The following is a 22,766-nucleotide window of genomic DNA, read 5'->3' on the forward strand; positions in this document are numbered from 1 at the left end:
TAAATGAATTTGAAAACAAAAGAATTATACAACAGATCAATAAATAAAAAAGTTGGTTTTTTTTAAAAGGTCAATAAAGTAGATAAATCTTTGGCTAATCTAACCAGGAAAAAAAGACTAAAATCTCGAATTTCATCAATCAGAAACGACAAAGACGAAATAACAACAGATTCCTCAGAAATTCAAAAAATCCTTAATGAATATTACAAGAAACTTTATTCTCAGAAATATGAAAATCTGAAGGAAATTGACCAATACTTGGAAGCACGTCGCCTTCCAAGACTTACCCAGAATCAAGTGGAAATGTTGAACAGGCCCATATCAAGTTCGGAAATAGCATCAACCATACAAAACCTCCCTAAAAAGAAAAGCCCAGGAACAGATGGCTTCAAATCAGAGTTCTATCAAACCTTTAAAGAGGAATTAGTACCTATATTAGTCAACCTGTTCCAAAATGTAGAAAAAGTAGGAAGACTACCTAACACGTTCTATGAAGCAAACATCACCCTGATCCCCAAACCAGGAAAAGACCCAACAAGAAAAGAAAATTATAGACCAATATCACTAATGAATATAGATGCAAAAATATTCAACAAGATCCTAACAAACAGAATCCAGCAACACATCAAACAAATTATACATCATGACCAAGTCTGTTTTATCCCAGGGTCTCAAGGCTGGTTCAATATACGTAAATCTATAAGTATAATTCAGCACATAAACAAATTAAAAAACAAAGACCATATGATTCTCTCAATTGATGCAGAAAAAGCTTTTGATAATATCCAGCATCCCTTCATGATCAGAACACTTAAGAAAATTGGTATAAGGGCGGCCCTTGTGGCTCAAGGAGTAGAGAACCAGCCCTATATGTCAGAGGTGGTGGGTTCAAACCCACCCTTGGCCAAAAACTAAAAAAAAAAAAAAAAAAAAAGAATCTTTGGGCGGCGCCTGTGGCTCAACGGGTAGGGCGCCGGTCCCATATGCCGGAGGTGGCGGGTTCAAGCCCAGCCCTGGCCAAAAAGAAAAAAAAAAAAAAGAAAAGAAAATTGGTATAGAAGGGACATTTCTTAAACTGATAGAGACCATCTACAGCAAACCCACAGACAATATCATATTGAATGGAGTTAAATTGGAATCATTTCCACTCTGATCAGGAACCAGACAAGGCTGCCCATTGTCTCCACTGCTCTTTAACATTGTAATGGAAGTTTTAGCCACCGCAATTAGGGAAGAAAAGGCGATCAAGGGTATCCATATAGGGTCAGAAGAGATCAAACTTTCTCTCTTCACAGATGATATGATTGTATACCTGGAAAACCCCAGGGATTCTACTACAAAACTCTTAGAAGTGATCAAGGAATACAGCAGGGTCTCAGGTTGCAAAATCAATATTCATAAAGCGGTAGCCTTTATATATACCAACAATAGTCAAGCTGAAAAAACAGTTAAGGACTCTATTCCATTCACAGTAGTGCCAAAGAAGATGAAATATTTGGAAGTTTATCTAACAAAGGACGTGAAAGATCTCTATAAAGAGAACTATGAAACTCTAAGAAAAGAAATAGCTGAAAATGTTAACAAACGGAAAAACATACCATGCTCATGGCTGGGAAGAAATCAACATTGTTAAAATGTGCAAACTACACAAAGCAATATATAATTTTAATGCAATCCCTATTAAAGCTCCACATACTTTAATGATCTTGAAAAAACAATACTTCGTTTTATATGGAATCAGAAAAAATCTCGAATAGCCAAGACATTACTCAGAAATAAAAACAAAGCAGGAGGAATCACACTACCAGACCTCAGACTATACTACAAATCAATAGTGATCAAAACAGCATGGTACTGGCACAAAAACAGAGAAGTAGATGTCTGGAACAGAATAGAGAACCAAGAGATGAATCCAGCTACTTAACTGGATCTTTGACAAGCCAATTAAAAACATTCAGTGGGGGAGAAGATGCCCTATTTAACAAATGGTGCTGGGTGAACTGGCTGGCAACCTGTAGAAGACTGAAACTGGACCCACACCTTTCACCATTAACTAAGATAGACTCTCACTGGATTAAAGATTTAAACTTAAGACATGAAACTGTAAAAATACTAGAAGAGAGTGCAGGGAAAACCCTTGAAGAAATGGGTCTGAGCAAGTATTTTATGAGGAGGACCCCTGGGGCAATTGAAGCAGCTTCACACTACTGGGACCTGATCAAACTAAAAAGCTTCTGCACAGCTAAGAACACAGTAAGTAAAGCAAGCAAACAGCCCTCAGAATGGGAGAAGATATTTGCAGGTTATGTCTCCGACAACGGTTTAATAACCAGAATCCACAGAGAACTCACACGTATAAGCAAGAAAAGAACAAGTGATCCCATCGCAGGCTGGGCAAGGGACTTGAAGAGAAACTTCTCTGAAGAAGACAGGCACACAGCCTACAGACATATGAAAAAATGCTCATCTTCTTTAATCATCAGAGAAATGCAAATCAAAACAACTTTGAGATATCATCTAACTCCAGTAAGATTAGCCTATATCACAAAATCCCAAGACCAGAGATGTTGGCGTGGATGTGGAGAAAAGGGAACACTTCTACACTGCTGGTGGCAATGCAAATTAATACATTCCATTTGGAAAGATGTTTGGAGAACACTTAGAGATCTAAAAATAGATCTGCCATTCAATCCTATAATTCCTCTACTAAGGCATATACCCAGAAGACCAAAAATCACATCATAACAAAGATATTTGTACCACAATGTTTATTGCAGCCCAATTCATAATTGCTAAGTCATGGAAAAAGCCCAAGTGCCCATCGATCCACGAATGGATTAATAAATTGTGGTATATGTACACCATGGAATATTATGCAGCCTTGAAGAAAGATGGAGACTTTACCTCTTTCATGTTTACATGGATGGAGCTGGAATATATTCTTCTTAGTAAAGTATCTCAAGAATGGAAGAAAAAGTATCCAATGTACTCAGACCTACCATGAAACTAATTTATGGCTTTCACATGAAAGCTATAACCCAGTTATAACCCAAGAATAGGGGGAAGGGGGAAAAGGAGGGGAGGGAGGGGGGAGATAGGCAAAGAGAGGGTGACTGGTGGGATTACACCTGTGGTGCATCTTACAAGGATATATGTGAAACTTAGTAAATATAGAATGTAAATGTCTTAACACAATAACTAAGAAAATGCCAGGAAGGCCATGTTAACCAGTGTGATGAAAATGTGTCAAACGGTCTATAAAACCAGTGTATGGTGCCCCATGATCGCATTAATGTACACGGCTATGATTTAATTAAAAAAAAAAAAGAAAAAAAAAAACAAAGAACTGGGACTTAATGTCAGAGTCTTAGAAGCAATAAGGGTAAACTCAAATTACTGAGCAACAGAAAATTAAAACTGAGCTACAGTCAGGTGTACTAAGCACTCCTTTTTCTAGAATTAACTCCCCACCTCCCCTGCTTAGTACATCCTTCTCACACCCCAAACTGTAAGCATGGCCACTATGCACTGGTCAACTATTTTGTACAATCCCAGTGTGATTGGTCCAAGGGTGACTGTGACCAAAGGTAGGCCAACTAGTGCCTTTTCCAGAAATATTTAGACTTGGGGCCATGTTTTTGAGACAGCCCCTCCCTGGTGGCCATGGAACCCTGTCAATGCCCAATCCCTGTCCCCTCACCGTTGCCACCCCAGCGTGAGACATCCATTTGCTCTGACTTAACAGGTCAAATTCCTCTAACGGATTCTCCGCACAATCTGTTCACCGATAGGATCTCCCAGTAGTTACTCATAATGTGTCACTGATCACCTGATGTCCCTGCTTCTTTTCCACTTGCATTTTGCCAGGTTAAAAGCCAAAAGGTCGAGAACAATTTAGTCGTTTTCTTCACTGGTTTGCGCACAGCTTCTTTCAGGGCTGTCAAAAGGGTCTTACTTCACTTTGAAGCCAAAGGATTCCTTTCAGTGATGCAGAGCTTTCCCAGCCTCCAGAATCTCTTCTGCTTTTCAGAGCTTCTGAGTGGCCCTTTTTATATCAGACAACTGAGCTAAGCCCTAGCTAATTTCAGCAAAAAACCCCCTCAAGCGAGCAGTTAGGTGAACTTGGAGTAAAGCTGTCTTTTTAAAGAAACAGACCAATTCTGAGATAAAACCACATGTAGCTATTTTTGCGATATGCGCTTACTTCATCGAGTAGATTGCAAACTTTTGAAGGAGAAGAAATGGATGTTAAATATCTTTGTATCTCTTGGCTCAGTGCCTCACACTCAGTAAAAACTTATTAATAATAAGTGCAAGTTTGCTACATAAATGAATCACTCGATCACGTTCCTCGTGTTAAATAGAAACATGAATGATTTAAGCATCATGAATCCAATATATTATCCCACCAGGACCCGTTTTTAAGATGCACTGCCATACATTAGGGCATTTTGTGATAGACTCCAACATGAATAAAAATCAGCAGAACTGGAAAAAAAAAATTATAAAATAGGCCAAGCTCAGGGGCTCACGCCTGTAATCCTACCACTCTGGCAAGCCAAGGAGAGTAGATTGGCTTGAACTCAGGAGTTCAAGACCAGCCTGAGCAAGAGGAGTCCTTGTCTCTAAAAATAAGTGAACGCTGTGGCAGGAGCCTGTAGTCCCAGCTATTTGGGAGGCTAAAATAATAATAATAAAATAACATATATAAACAAGAATTGTGAAATATTTTTTTCAAAATTAGGCCAGCCATCATACACCTATATTTTCAGGCCTTCCATCTATATGTCAATGATGAAGTTGTTGAACAGGTTAAAATGTAAAGTGACAGAGCCATATACTGACCAGGCACAAAAAACAAACGAGTTGTATACATTTTACTATCAGATTTGATTAACACTGACCAATCTTCCATTTTAACATGGTATCTTCACTTTCCCCCCAAAAGTAATGTTTTAAATTCATCAAAATCAAACTAAAACAGATGCTAGGAAAAATTAAAATCTCCAGCCTGGGGAACATAGCAAGACCCTGACTCTCCAAAAAAAATTGTTCTAGTTAGCCAGGCGCAGTGGCACAACCCACAGTCCTAGCTACGTAGGAGACTGAAGCAAGAGGATCCCTTGAGCCCAGAGTGTCAAGGCTGTAGTGACCTATCACCATACCACTATACTCCAGCCTGGGGGTATAGAATAACACTGTGTCTCTGAAAAAAAAAAAGAAAGAAAGAAAAAGAAAAAAAAATTAAAATCTGTTCACTTATTTTCAATAGAATAGAAATATTTGCATTAATGGAAGGATCAATGAATTTTTCGCAAAATATATACAACTGAACAACAATTATAATTATTATATGCCATGTACATACCAGGTGCTAGGCATACAACAATGAACACAGTAGATAAAATCTAATTTATAATCTAGGAGGAAATACAACACGTGGCATTACCTTACCCCATACATTCAGTGAACAATCTGACAAATGAATCCCAGTAAATTAACTAGGGAGAATGCAATGACAGAAGGCATACACAACATGGCAAAATTAATATGGTAATTGAAAATAACATACCTCGGGCGGCGCCTGTGGCTCAGTCCATAGGGCGCCAGCCCCATATACCAAGGGTGGCGGGTTCAAACCCGGCCCCGGCCAAACTGCAACCAAAAAAAAAATAGCCGGGCGTTGTGGCGGGCGCCTGTAGTCCCAGCTACTCGGGAGGCTGAGGCAAGAGAATCGCTTAAGCCCAGGAGTTGGAGGTTGCTGTGAGCTGTGTGAGGCCACGGCACTCTACCGAGGGCCATAAAGTGAGACTCTGTCTCTACAAAAAAAAAAAAAAAAGAAAATAACATACCTCAAATCCCTAATCTAATTAGGAAAAACAACCATTTATTGAATTATTTGGATACCAGCTGGGTTTCCACAAGTAAACTATTCTGTCTCCTTTGTAAAAAAAAGTAAATAAATGTTACTTCTAGACATTCTTTCAAATAAAATGGTAGCTTTAAGCAATTAACTAAGCCAATCTCATTTAATCATAGTTCACATATAGTATTTACTATTCAGGTCCAGAAGTACAACATTCCTTCCAGGTTACCATAAATCTTAGTAGGACAGAAAGGATGAAAAGCTTAAACCATGGTGTGTTTAATGTTACAGAAAGGTTCATCAGCCACAGCCAGCTCATCTCACTTTTAAATTTCCAAATTTCAAGAAGAAAAGGGACCAAGCATTGTCACTCATGCCTGCAATCCCAGTGTTTAGCAGTCCAAGGCACAATTGAGGCCTGGAGTTCAAGACCAGCCTGAGCAACACAGCCAGGCCCCCTCTCTCTCTAAAAAACTTAAAAATGAGCTAGGTATGGTGGGGCATGCCTGGGTTCTAGCTACTCAGGAGACTGAGGCAGGAGGATCATTTGAGCCAAGATGTTCAAGGCAGTAGTGAACTCTGATCACACCATTGCACTTTAGCCTGGGTGTCAAGCCTATAATCTTGACAGAGCAAGATCCTGTCTCTTAAAAAAACTGTAATAAAAAAAATTAAATTTTTTTTTTAAAAAGAAGGAAAAGGAAAGAGGAAAGAAAAAGAAAAAAAAGACTTGAAAAACAACACTATATGATGGATGGAAAAGTTCAGGGCCATTCTTATCTAGTCCCATTTAAAGAACAGATTCCCATTCGTGATACAAATTTAATTAAATATACCAGCCAAGTGCTCAGAATTTTTCTCTTTTCTGCCATCACATACTAAAGTTTCTCTGACAAGGTCATGTAGACAAATACATGAATAGGACCCTCTGAATAATGGGCTAGAAGCAATGATGAAAAGGAAATCACCCAGACACAATACTTATCAAATGATTCTATTGATTAAACTATGTTAGAAGAAAAACTGTTTTAAAGTACAGTGACATGGTAGGCAACAAGAGTAAGAAAATTAGCCCAAGCAGGTGGCACCCATGGCTCAGTGAGTAGGGCGCCGGCCCTATATAACCAAGGGTGGTGGGTACGGAACCCAGCCCTGGCCAAACTGCAACAAAAAAATAGCCAGGCATCGCGGCAGGCACCTGTAGTCCCAGCTACTCGGGAGGCTGAGGCAGAGAATTGCCTAAGCCCAAGAGCTGGAGGTTGCTGTGAACTGTGACGCCACAGCACTCTACCGAGGATGACAAGATGAGACTCTGTCTCTTAAAAAAAAAAGAAAGAAAGAAAATTATCCCAAGCAAAACAGAAATGAAGCCACTGCAACTATAAAGAATCCTCACTGATGTGAAAATAACCTCTGTCCCATTTCACACGCAAAAGCATTAAGTTTTATATTTTCCTCCAGCCATCCTTCTAGGACTCAACAAAAGATGAGTCATGTCACAGAACAAAAGAACTCAAGAGCTAGTAACCTGCTCAAGGTCACACAACCAGTTAAGTGACAGAAACATGCTGAACTGGGACTAGTATCTCCTTCCAATTAACCTTGCCAAATTAAAGCCATTATATTGGGGGTGGAAGGAGAAGAGTTGGAATCATATGACAAGTGGTAGTGAAGAAACTGGCTAAGTATTCAGTTACACAGTTACTATTTCCTGTACCAGGAAGGAAAAAAAAAGATTTTCTTTACCCCAGAAATTAGCATGTGTACCAGGATTTATTCATTTCCATAGTCTGTGCCCCAATGATGTCCTGCCCCTCAAAATGCTCACAGGAATGAATTAAGGACAATCTACGTTTAAGGGAATACAGTAAAAGAAAGATGCACTGCAGTTCACTGAATCACCAGGTACTTCCCCAAACATCCCACCCTATATCTTTTTCTTTTCTTTTCATTTTTTTTTCAGTAATTTGCATTAAGCAGAAGATACACACCCAAGCAACATGCCTGATGTGACCCGAATCAGCTGAAAGCTAGATAGCTAAGGAAAGGTCTTTGGAATTACATGGCTCATACCTGCATTTTTCTCACTGAAGACTTACTCCTTCTCCCCCAACACTTCAGTGCTGCTAAAATGAACCTACAAAAAACTGGTTTTTCAACTTCCAACGTAGGTTAAACATGAACTAATTTAAGGTCTGTAAAACACTTTGAAGAAGTGAACAATTGTGTAAATGTTTAATTATTAATTTCCATTCACAAAGCTCCTGCGTGCTAAAGACAATACAATTCTACAGGCAAGTTGCTGTTACTTTCAAGGTACATACATGGAAACTTAGCAGTGGTTAAGAATTCTAGGAAAACTTTAGAAGCAGACCACAATGATTTTATATTTTACAAGAACAAGCTGGATTTTTAAGCTGGCTATTTCAGATATAATTGCATCGGAGTAAAAAATGTGACTTACGGCATATACAATAAAACTAGAGTATGTTTATAGTCACAATGTCCTAGATGACAGTGTACATTATTGACCTGAGAGAAGCAAAACAAAATCTCTGAATACTAATTTCTTTTTATTTAAAAAAAAAGGAGAGAGTGGGCGGTACCTGTGGCTCAGTGAGTAGGACATCGGCTCCAAAAAATAGCTGGGCATTGTGGCAGGTGCCTATACTCCCAACAACTCGGGAGGTTAAGGCAAGAGAATCACCTAAGCCCAAGAGCTGGAGGTTGCTGTGAGCTGTGATAACACACAGTGCAGAGGCAACAAAGAAAGACTGTCTTAAAAAAAAGAGAGAGAGAGAGGATAGTATCTGTCTTACGGGGTTACCTTACAGTAGAATTAAGAGGCTGGGAACCAACACAATGTGCAGATACACACACAGTGCAAGTCTCTTCTCTTTGCTGGCTTTACTTGTTAGAAAACCCCTTCTAGGGGGCGGCGCCTGTGGCTCAGTCGGTAAGGCGCCGGCCCCATATACCGAGGGTGGCGGGTTCAAACCCAGCCCCGGCCAAACTGCAACCAAAAAATAGCCGGGCGTTGTGGCGGGCGCCTGTAGTCCCAGCTACTCGGGAGGCTGAGGCAGGAGAATCGCTTAAGCCCAGGAGTTGGAGGTTGCTGTGAGCTGTGTGAGGCCACGGCACTCCACCCAGGGCCATAAAGTGAGACTCTGTCTCTACAAAAAAAAAAAAAAAAGAAAACCCCTTCTAGGAAATGGCCCTGCAAGATCCCTCTAGACTGAACACACGCTGGCCTGTTCTCTAAGCATACACACAGCACCGTTATGGCAGAAGAGCTAGGCAAAAGCAACTCTTAGAACTCCACTCCTCAACTACGGTTGCCACATTCTTTCCCTAAGTAACTCCCAATCTGTAAGGTCTCATCCAGAGTTCCTTTTATTGAGTCCAGGCACTCTGTGTACAAAGCATCCAAGAGGCAAAAAACCATTGCCTCCCAGCTTGCTAAAGGTAACAGAAATTTCCATGCAATGCCACAGTGGACCTCCTTTCTCCCATTCCAGACACACAAAAAGCAAGACCAGGAAGGTAGAATAATTTACAGACACTATCCTCATCATACTGCATACGTTTCTCAGAAGTGATTCATGAATTACAACAAATGTCAAATCTGCAAAAAGCCCGTCATATCCACCACTTTTTTAGCACAGCTATCACCTATAAAAGGAATACTTCTAAGTAAAAGTCTGACTGTTGATGATATATTTCAGATTTTAAAAAGAACAAAAAACTTCTCAATAATGTTTCATTTCTTTCTCTGAAGTGATCTGCCCACCATAATGCAACACAAAGTCCCCTCTGAACAAAATAGCATCACAAGCAGCCTGGTGGAAAAGCATGTGCTGACAACTTTCCTAAGAAGTGCTGAAAACTCCTATCAAAACCACCCACTATGGTGGTGCCTGTGGCTCAGTGGGTGGGGCACTGGCCCCATATACCAAGGGTGGCAGGTTTGAACCCGGCCCAGCCAAACTGAAATGCAAAAATTGCCAGGTATTGTGGCGGACACCTGTCCCAGCTACTGGGAGGCTGAGGAAAGAGAATCACCTAGGCCCAGGAGTTGGAGGTTACTGTGAGCTGTGTGATGCCATGACGCTCTACTGAGGGCAACAAAGTGAGACTGTCTCTACAAAAAAATTAAAAACAAAACAAACAAAAAACACCCACACCTGGTCCCCTGCAGTCCCCGCTACTCAGGAGGCTGGGGCAGAAGGATGGCTTGAGCCCAAGAATTCAAATCTAACTTGGGTAAACCTATTTTTTTTATGAGATAGAGTCTCACTCTGTCATCACAGCTCACAGCAACCTCAAACTCTTGGACTCAAGCAATCCCCTTGCCTCAGCCTCCCAAGTACTAGAACTACAGGTGCCTGCCACAATTCCTGGCTATTTTTAAAAACAGAGTTTTGCTCTTGCTCAGGCTTGTCTCCAATTCCTGAGCTCAGGCATTCCACCAGCCTTGGCCTCCCAGAGTGCTGGCATCCTCATCTCTTTAAATAAAAAATAAACAAAAACATCCACCACCCATACTCTCTTATCTGATTCCCATCTATGATGACTAAGGGTGCAATTTTTTTTTTTTTTTTTTTTTTTTTTTTTTTTGAGACAGAGTCTCAAGCTGTTGCCCTGGGTAGAGAGCTCTGTTGTCACAGCTCACAACAACCTCAAACTCCTGGGCGTAAGAGATTCTCTTGCCTCAGCCTCCCAAGTAGCTGGGACTACACCACAATGCCAGGCTATTTTTTGGTTGTAGCTGTCAATGTTGTTCGCCAGGCCTGGGCTGGATTCGAACCTGGCAGCTCTGGTGTAAGTGGCTGGCACCTTAGCCGCTTGAGCTACAGGTGCCAAGCCAAGGGGGCAAATTTTTAAGATAACAGATCATAGTCAAGGACTAGACATGCGAAAGAACCAATGTTCAGCAACTACAAACAAATGAAACCTATCATTCCCAAAACTCACCAACTGAGTAGACCTTGCAATAATACCATTAACTTCCTTTATGCAAAATAAGAGTAAAAATAAACATATACACTGCCAACAATCAGAAGGTGAAAAGAAAAAGAAAAAAAGAAAGAAAAAAAAAAGATCGGAAGGTGAAAAGGTACCCTACCTATCATCTCCCTCCTCTAAAGTAACTAAACACTTTGCAACAGCCTCCTGTGGATAGTCCTGTGTACACAAAGCACACACAAATAACCTTTGCATCACATTAAAAATGTCACTATCTACTGACTATCACAGATGTCCTAAAGAGACTGGAACTGCACAACAAATTTCACTAATAATAGTTTTATCATGCTCAGAGAAGAAAAGTTTTCAGCACATTTGCAGTCCTAATTAACTGTGACATAATATACAAGATACTGCTTAGATCACTGCTATTTTCCTTCATTCCTATCTGGCTCTCCTTTGGTTATACCTAGTTCTCGTGTTACGACTTATCACTAGCTACCATCCATGAGCCCCTACTATAAGCCCAATTCCCACAATAACCTCCCACTCTCCCTTCTCTAGCTGTAAATCTCTAATTCATATATCCAGTCCAGACTTCATCCTTGTAATCAAGATGTGTATATCCAAATACTTACTGATATCTCCACTTAAAGGTCTCACAGATCTCAAACTTAGCATGTCCAAAGAGAAATCACAATCTCTCCTCCCAGCAAACTCATTCACCCAATTGGTTTGGGTAAAACATCTGGAATTGTCCTAAATTTCTCTTTCCTTTGGAACATTTTTCCAATCTGTAAGAAATCCTATCAGTTCTACCTTCTGCTGGCACCCTAATCCAAGTCACCATCTTGTCTAGCCCAGACCATGGCAAATCTCTTAACTAGTCTCCCTATTTCCACTTCTGCTCCCTATATCCACAATGAAATTTTTAAATCTAAATCAGCTCTTGTGATTCCTCAGTTGCAAAAATAAAATAAAATAAAAATTCCTCAGTTGCTTCCCATCATACTTAAGAGCCTACCTGATGTGATCTCTGGCTATATACACAAACCTTCCCTCCTACAGTTCTCCTTTCTCACCCGGCAGAGTAGACAGAGTATGCCTAGCATCGCTGTTACACTCCCACCTTAGGCCCTGTGAATCATATGTACTTTGAAAGTAGTTGAGCACCGGGCAGCGCCTATGGCTCAAGGAGTAGGGTGCCGGCCCCATATACCAGGGGGTGACGAGTTCAAGCCCAGCCCCGGCCAAAACTGCAAAAAATAAAAATAAAATAAAAAAATAGTTGAGCACCTCCCTACACTGACCATCTCCTTAAGTTAACCTAATTTTTATGGACCACATGGACCTATCGATGCAGGAGGCCTAGTTCCTTATGCTGACCACCTCCTTATGTTAAACAGTTTGTTCCAGTCCCTTGGGTGGTTCTTACAGGGATTCTACTGTACTTCCCTTGAATCTTCGTGTGGTTTGCTCCCTTCATTTTTCTTCAGGTCTCTGCTCAAACCTCAGCTTCTCAGTAAGGCCTTGTTTGAACTCTCCAATCTCTGCTAATACTCTTCATATCCTTCCTAGAATTATCAACACCAGACATCACTGCAACTGTTTGTTCATTTGTTCTGCTTCCCCTCCCTCAATTCTGAATACAGATTGAGGGCAGCAATACACTTTATCTATCACTGAATCCCCATTACCTGGAACAGTGCCTGACTTACAGAAGGCACTCAGATAGCTGAGCAAATTAACAAGCAACACTACAAGGTATTTCATCTAACTATTTGAAAAAAGACAACAGAGAAAGAACACTGAATTGCAGAGACATAACTTACCTGAAACCAGACAGGGAATAAGCAGCCAAACAACTTGTGCCACAGACATATATGCTAAGTAACAAAATGTAAAAAAAAAAAAAGCCTTTCTGTGTGAGAATAGCAGACCACAAGCATTATGGCTCTTTCAGAATTTGTCTAGGTTTCCTGGTTTTACCAGAAGACAATCCCCTAAAATGGGGGGTAGGGGGGATACCAGGTCATAGTGAACCTTCTCTTTCTGCTCATCACCACAGCATTTCATTTCTTTGGGTAACCTTAGGTATGTACCATGTGCCTCTTCAACTGAAAGATATCCACCTTTTTTGTATTCCCCACAAAATAAGGGCTGAACTACACTCAGCAGACATTTCCCAAATATTTGTTAATTAGTGACTTTGAGAACCCTCTAATGAGACTTTCAGATCCACCAACAAAGTACACCCACCCAAGGGACTTCAGCTGCAAACCATGATGGAGTAACTGCATCTAGACTTATCTTGCCAAGATCCTCAGCCCCCAACAACTAGAAAAATGGACAAAATAGGCCAGGCGAGGTGGCTCACACCTGTAATCCTAGCACTCTGGGAGGTGGGTGGATTGCCTGAGCTCACGAGTAAAAGATCAGCCTGAGCAAATGTGAGGCCTCTAATCTGATTTAAAAGAAAGAAAGAAAGAGGGCAGTGCTTGTGGCTCAGAGGGGTAGGGCGCCAGTCCCATATGCAGGAGGTGGTGGGTTCAAACCCATCCCTGGCTAAAAACTGCAAAAAAAAAATAGTAAAAAAAAGAAAGAAAGAAAGAAAAAGAAAAACTGAGGCAAGAGAATCACTTGAGCCTAAGAATTGGAAGTTGCTGTGAGCTATGACATCATGGCACTCTATCCAGGGTCACAGCTTAAGACTCTGTCTCACAGATCTCAAATTTAGAACGTCCAAAGGGAAAACACAATCTCTCCTCCTCCCAGAAAACTCATTCCACATCTGTCTCAAGAAAAATGGACAAAATATATAAAGCAACATCTTTTTTACACTGGACAAGAGCCAGCAGAGAATTACAATCCCTAAGAGAAAAAAAAAAAGATAAGAGAAGCCCTAGAATTTCAACAGATTTTTACCTGGAGGCACCTTCTGGTTCAACAAGGAGGATCCCAAGCACACCCTGGCAGTCTTGTCAAGTCTAGAAAATGAAGAGTTTGGAAAAGCTGGGGAGTTTGGCAATTGCAGAGAAGAGGGAGTTTCATGGAGGAGGAGCTCCAGATACTAGCACAGAGACCTCCTGATATTTAGTTAGTTATGTATAAATATGGTAAAAATGTATGAGAGCACACAAAGAATGATCCAAAAATGGTAAGCAAAGCGAGCCCCAGGGTTCACACCAGGCTGGGAGACATTTGTGTTCTGAATAGTTAGAGTAGAATCTTTGCAGGGCATCCAATTCTTCAATGGAAATTTTATTTTATTTTATTTTTTGAGACAGTGTCACTATGTTGCCCTCGGTAGAGTGCCGAGCCGTCACAGCTCACGGTAACCTCAAACTCTTGGGCTTAACGATTCTCTTGCCTCAACCTCCCAAGCAGCAGGGACTACAGGCACCCACCACAGTGCCCAGCTCTTTTTTGTTGCAGTTGCCATCATTTGGCTGGTCGGAGCCAGGTTCAAACCCACCAGCCTTGGTGTATGTGGCTGGCACCATAACCACTGTGCTACGGGCACTGAACCTTCAATGGAAATTTTAGAGACTTCATGCCGTAGTAATGGGGTATAAGAAGCATGTAACTTAGCTCAGCGCCTGTAGCTTAACAGCTAGGGCATCAGTCACATACACCAGGGCTGGCAGGTACGAACCCAGCCTAGGCCTGCCAAACAACAACAACAACAACCAAAAAAAAATAGCTGGGCATTGTGGTGGGGGCCTGTAGTCCCAGCTACTCAGGAGGCTGAGGCAAGAGAATCGATTAAGCCTAAGAGTTTGAGGTTGCTGTGAGCTGTGATGCCCCTGCACCCTACCAAGGGCAACATAAGGAGACTTTGTCTCAAAAATAAGTAAATAAATAAAAAGCATATAACTTGGGTGGCGCCCATAGCTCAGTGGGTAGGGTGCCAACCACATGCATCAGGGCTGGCGGGTTCAAGCCCAGTCCAGGCTAGCTGGATAATGGTGACAGCTGCAACAACAGCAGCAGCAAAATAAAAAGATGGCTGGGCGGCGCCTGTGGCTCAGTGAGTAGGGCACTGGCCCCATATACCAAGGGTGGTGGGTTAGAACCCAGTCCCAGCCAAACTACAACATAAAAAATAGCCAAGTGTTGGGCAGCGCCTGTGGCTCAGTGAGTAGGGCACTGGCCCCATATGCCAAGGGTGGCAGGTTCAAACCCAGCCCCGGCCAAACTGCAACAAAAAAATAGCTGGGCATTGTGGCGGGCGCCTGTAGTCCCAGCTGCTTGGGAGGCTGAGGCAAGAGAATCGCGTAAGCCCAGGAGTTGGAGGTTGCTGTGAGCTGTGTGAAGTCATGGCACTCTACCCAAGGACAGTACAGTGAGACTCTGTCTCTACAAAAAAAAAAAAAAAATAGCCAAGTGTTGTGGCAGACACCTGTAGTCCAAGCTACTTGGGGGGCTGAGAAGGGAGAATCACGTAAGCCCTAGAGTTTGAAGTTGCAGTGAGCTGTGATACCACAGTACTCTACCCAGGGTGATAGGGTGAAACTATCCCAAAAGGAAAAAGAAAAGTAAAAAAGCATGTGACTTAACTTGCCAAAACAAAATCCAAGACTCTTCAAAGCAATGGTTCCTATGCCAGGAATGCTTTACCCCACCAAGGGACATTTGGCTTTTAACAGACATAGACTCAATAATTATCATGAATATTATACATATGACAGGGAATTTATTGAAGTGAACATACTAAAAACGTAAGGAAGAAATAAAGGTTCAGCAGCCAATCAAACCCAATGATAAATAAAATAATACTCTATGATCGAATGAGGATTATCACATGAATGCAAAGCTAGTTCAACAAATCACCAGACTATAAAAGAAATAAGATGATCAACTCAGTAATTACAGAAAAATCTTTAACAACACTATCTAATGATGATAAAAACTTTCAGCAACTGCACTCTACCTCAACTTGCTAAAGACATCTGCAAAAACAGGCAAACAAAAATACCTATGGCTATCACCGTATTAATAGTAAAACACTTCATGTATTTCCCCTAACAACAGGAAAGGAACAAGGAAAGGATGTCCACTGTTGTCGAAACTCCTATTCAAAATCATAGTAGGGGTCCTAGCCAGTCCAGTAAAGCAAGAAAAAGAAAACAAAGCACCCAGACTGAAAAAAAAAGAAATCAAACAGCTTTATTTGCTAATCACATCATTGTCTATGTATGTAAAAAATGCCAAAGAATCTACAAAAAGGCTTCTAGAACCATTAGTGAGTTTAGCAAGGTTGCAGGATACAAAGTAGGCATACAATATTCAACCATAAGCCAGATGCAGTGGCTCACGCCTGTAATCCTAGCATTCTAGGAGGCCAAGGCAGGTGGATCACCTGAGCTCACAGGTTCAAGACCAGCCTGAGCCAGAACGAGACTATGTCTCTAAAAATAGCTGGGTGTTATGGTGGGCACCTGTAGTCCCAGCTACCTGGGAGGCTGAGGCAAGAGAATCACTTGAGCCCAAGAGTTTGAGGTTGTTGTGAGCTGCGACGCCACTGCACTCTACCCAGAGTGACAAAGTGAGGCTGTCTCAAAAAATAAAAAGAAAAGAAAAAATCAATCATAATTCTACATACTAGCAGTGAACAACTGGAAATTGTAACTTTAAAAGTATCATTCACAATGGCACCAAAAGACATGAAATACATATAAAGATTACAAAAAAGGGTGGTGCCTGTGGTCCAGTGAGTAGGACGCAGATCCCATATAGCAAGGGTGGCGGGTTCGAACTGCAACAAAAAAATAGCCCCGCGTTGTGGTGGGCACTTAAGGCAAGAGAACTGCCTAAGCCCAAGAGCTGGAGGTTGCTGTGAGCTGTGATGTCACTGCACTCTACAGAGGGTAACAAAGTGAAGACTCTGTCTCTAAAAAAAGAAAATAAAGATTACAAAATACATGCAAGATTTAATTGCTAAAAACTACAATGCAATAATGAAAAATCAAAATCTGGGGTGGCACCTGTGGCTCAGTGGGTAGGGCATTGGTCCCATATACCCAGAGTGGCGCGTTCAAACTCGGCCCCAGCCAAACTGCAACAAAAAATTGCTGGGCATCGTGGCGGGCACCTGTAGTCCCAGCTACTCAGGAGGCTGAGGCAAGAGAATCACCTAAGCCCAGGAGTTGGAGGTTGCTGTGAGCTGTGACACCATAGCACTCTATTGAAGGCAATAAAGTGAGACTCTGTCCCTAAAAAAAAAAAAAAAAAGTCAACCATTCTATTGTTTACACATTCAACACAATCCCAATCAAAAATCCTAACAGGAGGCAGCGCCTATGGCTCAGTGAATAGGGCGCCGGCCCCAAATATGAGGGTGGTGGGTTCAAACCCAGCCCCGGCCAAACTGCAACAAAAAATAGCCGAGCGTTGTGGCAGGCACCTGTAGTCCCAGCTACTCGGGAGGCTGAGGCAAGAGAATCATCTAAGCCCTGGAGCTGGAGGTTACTGTGAGCTGTGACACTACAGCACTCTACCAAGAGCAACAAAGTGAGACTGTGTCTTTAAAAACAAAAAAAAAATCCTAACAGGATTTGTAGGTATCAACAAGATGATTCTAAACTAGGCATGGAAAGGCAAAGCAACTAGATTATCCACAAATAATTCTGAAAAATAACACAAAAAAGGAATACTCACTACCTAATTCTAAAACTTATCATAAGGTTACTGTAATCAATAGTGTGGCAATGAAAAAATGAAAGACCAGGTTCGATGCCTATAGCTCAGCGGCTAGGGCACAAGCCACGTACACCAGACCAGGCAGGTTCAAACCCAGCCCAGGACTGCCAAACAACAATGACAGCTACAAAAAAAAAATAGCTGGGCGTTTTGATGGGCGCCTATAGTCCTAGCTACTTGGGAGGCTTAGGCAAGAGAATCACTTAGGCCCAAGAGTCGGAGGTTGCTGTGAGCTGAGACAGCACAGCACTCTACTGAGGGCAACATAGTTAAACTCTGTCTCAAAAAAAAAAAAAGAAAGACAGACAGACCAGATCAACAAAGCAAAACAAACTAGAAATAGCTCCACATAGACACAATCAATCAACTTTCAACAAATGTACAAAGGTAATTCAAGGGAGAAAGGACAATCTTTTCAACAAATGCTGCTGTGGCAGGGCAGTGCCTGTGGCTCAAGGAGTAGGGCTCTGGTCCCATATGCCAGAGGTGGCAGGTTCAAACCTAGCCCCGGCCAAAAACCACAAAAAAAAAATGCTGCTGTGGCAAATTCAAATGTAAAAAAAAAAATCTCAATCCATACCTTGAACCATTTAAGAAAATTAGCTCATGGGCGGCACCTGTGGCTCAAAGTGGTAGGGCGCCGGTCCCATATGCCGAAGGTGGCAGGTTCAAACCCAGCCCCGGCCAAAAAAACCCACCAAAAAAAGAAAAAAAAGAAAATTAGCTCAAAGTAGATCATAAACCCAACTGTAAAATTTTAAACAGTTTCTAGGAGAAAATACAAGGGAAAGGCTTGAGCTCTTAAATTAGGCCAAGATTTCTAAGATATTACACCAAAAACATGATCCATAAAAGAAAAAAGCAATAAACTGGAGATCATAAAAATTAAGAACATAAGCTCACCAAAAGACATTATTAAGAGAATTTTTTTTTTTTTGCAGTTTTTGGCCAGGGCTGGGTTTGAACCTGCCACCTCTGGCATATGGGGCCGGCGCCCTACCCCTTTGTGCCACAGGCGCCGCCTATTAAGAGAATTTTTAAAAAGCATGGACTACGGGCAGCGCCTGTGGCTCAGTGAGCAGGGCACCGGCCCCATATACCGAGGGTGGCGGGTTCAAACCCGGCCCCGGCCAAACTGCAACAAAAAAATAGCCGTGCGTTGTGGCGGGCGCCTGTAGTCCCAGCTGCTCGGGAGGCTGAGGCAGAAGAATCGCCTAAGCCCAGGATTTGGAGGTTGCTGTGAGCTGTGTGACACCACAGCACTCTACCGAGGGCAATAAAGTGAAACTCTGTCTCTACAAAAAAAAAAAAAAAGTATGGACTACAAGAAAATATTTGCAAATCAAATCACGCACCTGATTCTCTAGAGTATATATAAACAACTCAGTTTTTTCTTTCTTTTTTTTTTTTTGTATAGAGAGAGTCTCACTTTATGGCCCTCGGTAGAGTGCCGTGGCCTCACACAGCTCACAGCAACCTCCAACCCCTGGGCTTAAGCGATTCTCCTGCCTCAGCCTCCCGAGTAGCTGGGACTACAGGCGCCCGCCACAATGCCCGGCCATTTTTTGGTTGCAGTTTGGCCGGGGCCGGGTTTGAACCCGTCACCCTCGGTATATGGGGCCGGCGCCTTACCAACTGAGCCACAGGCGCCGCCCACAACTCAGTTTTTTCAAATGAGCAAAAAGATTTTGAACAGATATATCACCAAAGAATTACTTAATCACATGAAAAGATGCTTAACATCACTGGTCAATGGACAAATGGAAAAAAAGCAAAGGCTACATTCTGTATGATCCCATTTATATGACATTCTTGAAAATGCAAAAACAAAAAACAAACAAAAAAACCCATGGGAACAACAAAACAGATCAGCAGTTTCTAGAGTCTAGGGGTAGAGAATGGGTTGACTATGAAGAGGCCCAAAAGAATTTTGAGGGATGAATGGGCTCGGCACCTGTAGTTCAAGCGGCTAAGGCGCCAGCCACATACACCAGAGCTGGAGGATTCAAATCTAGCGCGGGTCTGCCAAACAACAACTACAACCAAAAAAGAAATAGCTGGGCACTGTGGCGGGCGCCTGTAGTCCCAGCTACTAGGGAGGCCGAGGCAAGAGAACTGCTTAAGCCCAAGAGTTTGAGGTTGCTGTGAGCTGTGACACCACAGAAATCTACCAAGGGTGACACAGTGAGACACTATCTCCAAAAAAAAAAAAATCAGGCTAGGCACTTGTGGCTCAAGTGGCTAAGGCACCAGCTACCTACACCTGAGTTGGCAGGTTCAAACACAGCCCGGGCCCGCCAAACAACAATGAAGGCTGCAACCAAAAAATAGCTGGGTGTTGTGGCAGGTGCCTGTAGTCCCAGAGACTTGGGAGGCGGAGGCAGGAGAATAGCTTGAGCCCAGGAGATGGGAGGTTGCTGTGAGCTGTAATGCCATAGCACTCTACCCAGGGTGACAGCTTGAGGCTCTGTCTCAAAAAAAAAAAACAGCTGAACACTGGTATCTCAGTCCTTAGGGCACCGGCCACATGCTCCAGGGCCAGTGGGTTCAAACCCAACCCAGGCCTGCTAAACAACAAAATAGCCAGGCATTGTGGCAGGCGCCTATAGTCCCAGCTACAAGGGAGGGTGAGGCAAGAGAATCGCTTGAGTCAAAGGATTTGAGGTTTCTGTGAGCTCTGATGACTCCACGGCACTCTACCCAAGGTGACAAAGTGAGACTCTGTCTCAATAAAAAATAAAATAAAATAAAAAGTAAATCAACTATAAAAGATTATTTCAGGAATAGAGAAAGTTAAACAGGCATTGCAGAATATTATAAAATTAACGTTAATCTTAGATGTGAATACTGGTAACTGCATTTGGTTATAAAGAACAAGGGTATGTAAAAAACAGACGGTAAATATTTCTGGCATTGTGAACCATAGACTCTCTGTCATACCTACTTAACTCTGCCACCGTAATGCCTAAGGAGCCACAGAAGAGCGTATAAAATAAGATAAATGGTAAACACCTCACTCCAAATAAATCTGTATCATACAAATACACTTCGCCAGGCAATGAACACAGCTCTGAAGAAGTAAAAAGAAAAAGCACACCACTACCTCACACAAATATTCATACGATCACAGTATTTCCCTACCACATCTGCTGATCCATCCTCCCAGCAAGAACTGACAAGAATGCATTATCTATTCATCTTTTGCATATTACGTTCCAATCAATCCGCAGGTGGACTAGAAGGACTAGAAGATTATAAATTTGAGGACATTCATAAGAAACAAAACTTCCTTCCATTAACAACTTAATCTTCTCTCTCCATTCGCAGTGGTGGTGAAGACACCATTTTCAAATGTATACCTGTGCCTATCACTAATAACCACGTCTATCCAAGTGCAATTAGATGTTAACTTTATTATTTTTTTTTTTTTTTTTTGCAGTTTTTGGCCAGGGCCAGGTTTGAACCTGCCACCTCTGGTATATAAGGCTGGCGCCCTACTCCTTTGAGCCACAGGCACGACCCTTAGATGTTAACTTTAAAAGAAAGGAACGTCAGGGCACAGTGTGCTCAGAGCAAGGAGCCTAAAGAATGGCTCCTGTGTTTATAACACACCCAACAGGAATCTGAGGTGACTGAGACCAGGAGCACACAAAACTTGTGGCCTCCTTGTGAACAAATTCCATACATGTGAAGAAGAAGAAAATTATAAAATGTATGTGGTAGGTGTCTGGGTGATCACTGTATAATTTTTTCAACTGTACTGTATATCTGAAAAATTGCCTAAGAAATTTTTCAGAAAATTAAAAAAAAGAAAGGAACGTCAAAATATCCAAGTTTGTTCATCTAGCTCTTCAGAGATGTCTAAATCTGTTGAAAAAACCAAATGTAATTCTTAAAAGTTTGCTATAGTGGCTCGGCACCTATAGCTCAGCAGCTAGGGCGCCAACCAAATACACAGGACCTGGCGGATTAGAACCCAACCCAGTCCAACCAAAGAACAATGACAACTGCAACAAAAAAAATAGCCAGGCATTGTGGCGGGTGCCTGCAGTCCCAGCTTCTTGGGAGGCTGAGGCAAGAGAATCGCTTGAGCCCAAGAATCTGAGGTTCCTATGAGCTGTGATGCCACAGCACTGTACTGAGGGCCATAAAGGGAAACTCTTGTCTCTAAAAAAAAAAAAGTTTAGGGGCGGCGCCTGTGGCTCAACGGAGTAGGGCGCCAGCCCCATATGCTGGAGGTGGTGGATTCAAACCAGCCCCGGCCAAAAACTGCAAAAAAAAAAAAATTTTACTATAGAAATGATAAATGCCTGAGGTGTTGTGATACCCCAATTACCCTGATTTGATTAATATACATTGTATGCTTCTATCAAAACATCACACTCACCCTATCTATAAATAGTATAAACTATAATGTACCCATAACTAATAAATAAAAAATAAAAAGAAAAGTTTACTGTAATCTCTTTATAAGAAACCTAATGGAAAGATGGAATTCAGGCTCAGCGCCCATAGCCCAGTGGTTAGGGCACCAGCCACATACATTGGGGCTAGTTGGTTCAAACCTGGCCCAGGCCTGCTAAACAACGACAACCACAACAACAACAAAATAGCCTGGCATTGAGGCAGGTACCTGTAGCTACTGGGGAGGCTGAGGCAAGAGAATCGCTTAAGCCCAAGAGTTTGAGTTTGCTGTGAGCTGTGACACCACAACACTCTACCAAAGGCGACATATTGAGACTGTCTCAAAAAAAAAAAAAAAAAAAAAGATGGAATTCAATACACAGAAACATCCTCCACAATTAAACATTTCTAGAATGTACCTATTCCATTTGGTACTGCAAGTATTCTTTTTTTTTTCTCTTGAGACAGAGCATCACTATGTAGCCCTCAGTAGAGTACAGTGGGGTCACAGCTCACAGCAACTTTAAACTCTTAGGCTTAAGCAATTATCTTGCCTCAGCCTCACTAAAAAGAGGTAGATTGGATTTTCAATCAGAATCTCATTTTGAAACCCATAGAGCACTATAGGTGCCCACCACAAGGCCCGGCTTTTTTTTTTCTTTTTGTAGTTGTCATTGTTTAGCAGGCCCAGGCCGGTTCAAATCTACCTGTCCCAGTGCATGTGGCTGGCACCATATCCACTGAACTACGGGCGCTGAGCCTAGTACTGTAAGTATTCTAAACTGAGATAGTACACTGATTTATATCATCGCTTCCTTCCGTAAATGGT

The 22,766-nt window shown here is 42.0% G+C and overlaps 1 protein-coding gene and 1 non-coding gene across 3 annotated transcripts in view; one reads left to right on the plus strand and one right to left on the minus strand.

The window, feature by feature from the left end:
• Positions 1-22,766, minus strand: part of AKAP13 (A-kinase anchoring protein 13) — a 317,276-nt gene that overhangs the window by 290,518 nt on the left and 3,992 nt on the right. Inside the window, exon 2 of one of the 2 annotated variants that reach the window (XM_053581737.1) lies at positions 13,757-13,818. The exons of the other annotated variant lie outside the window; for it this stretch is intronic. The gene's annotated coding sequence lies outside the window, so the exon portion shown is untranslated. The remainder of the gene's footprint in view (positions 1-13,756; positions 13,819-22,766) is intronic. 2 annotated transcript variants of the gene reach the window in all.
• Positions 21,092-21,222, plus strand: LOC128580331 (small nucleolar RNA SNORA11). The gene has a single exon (XR_008378627.1). It is a non-coding gene; the product is annotated as a small nucleolar RNA SNORA11 (small nucleolar RNA).

Source organism: Nycticebus coucang, chromosome 2, assembly GCF_027406575.1.
Source record: "Nycticebus coucang isolate mNycCou1 chromosome 2, mNycCou1.pri, whole genome shotgun sequence".
In the NCBI taxonomy this organism is placed as follows: Eukaryota; Metazoa; Chordata; class Mammalia; order Primates; family Lorisidae; genus Nycticebus; species Nycticebus coucang.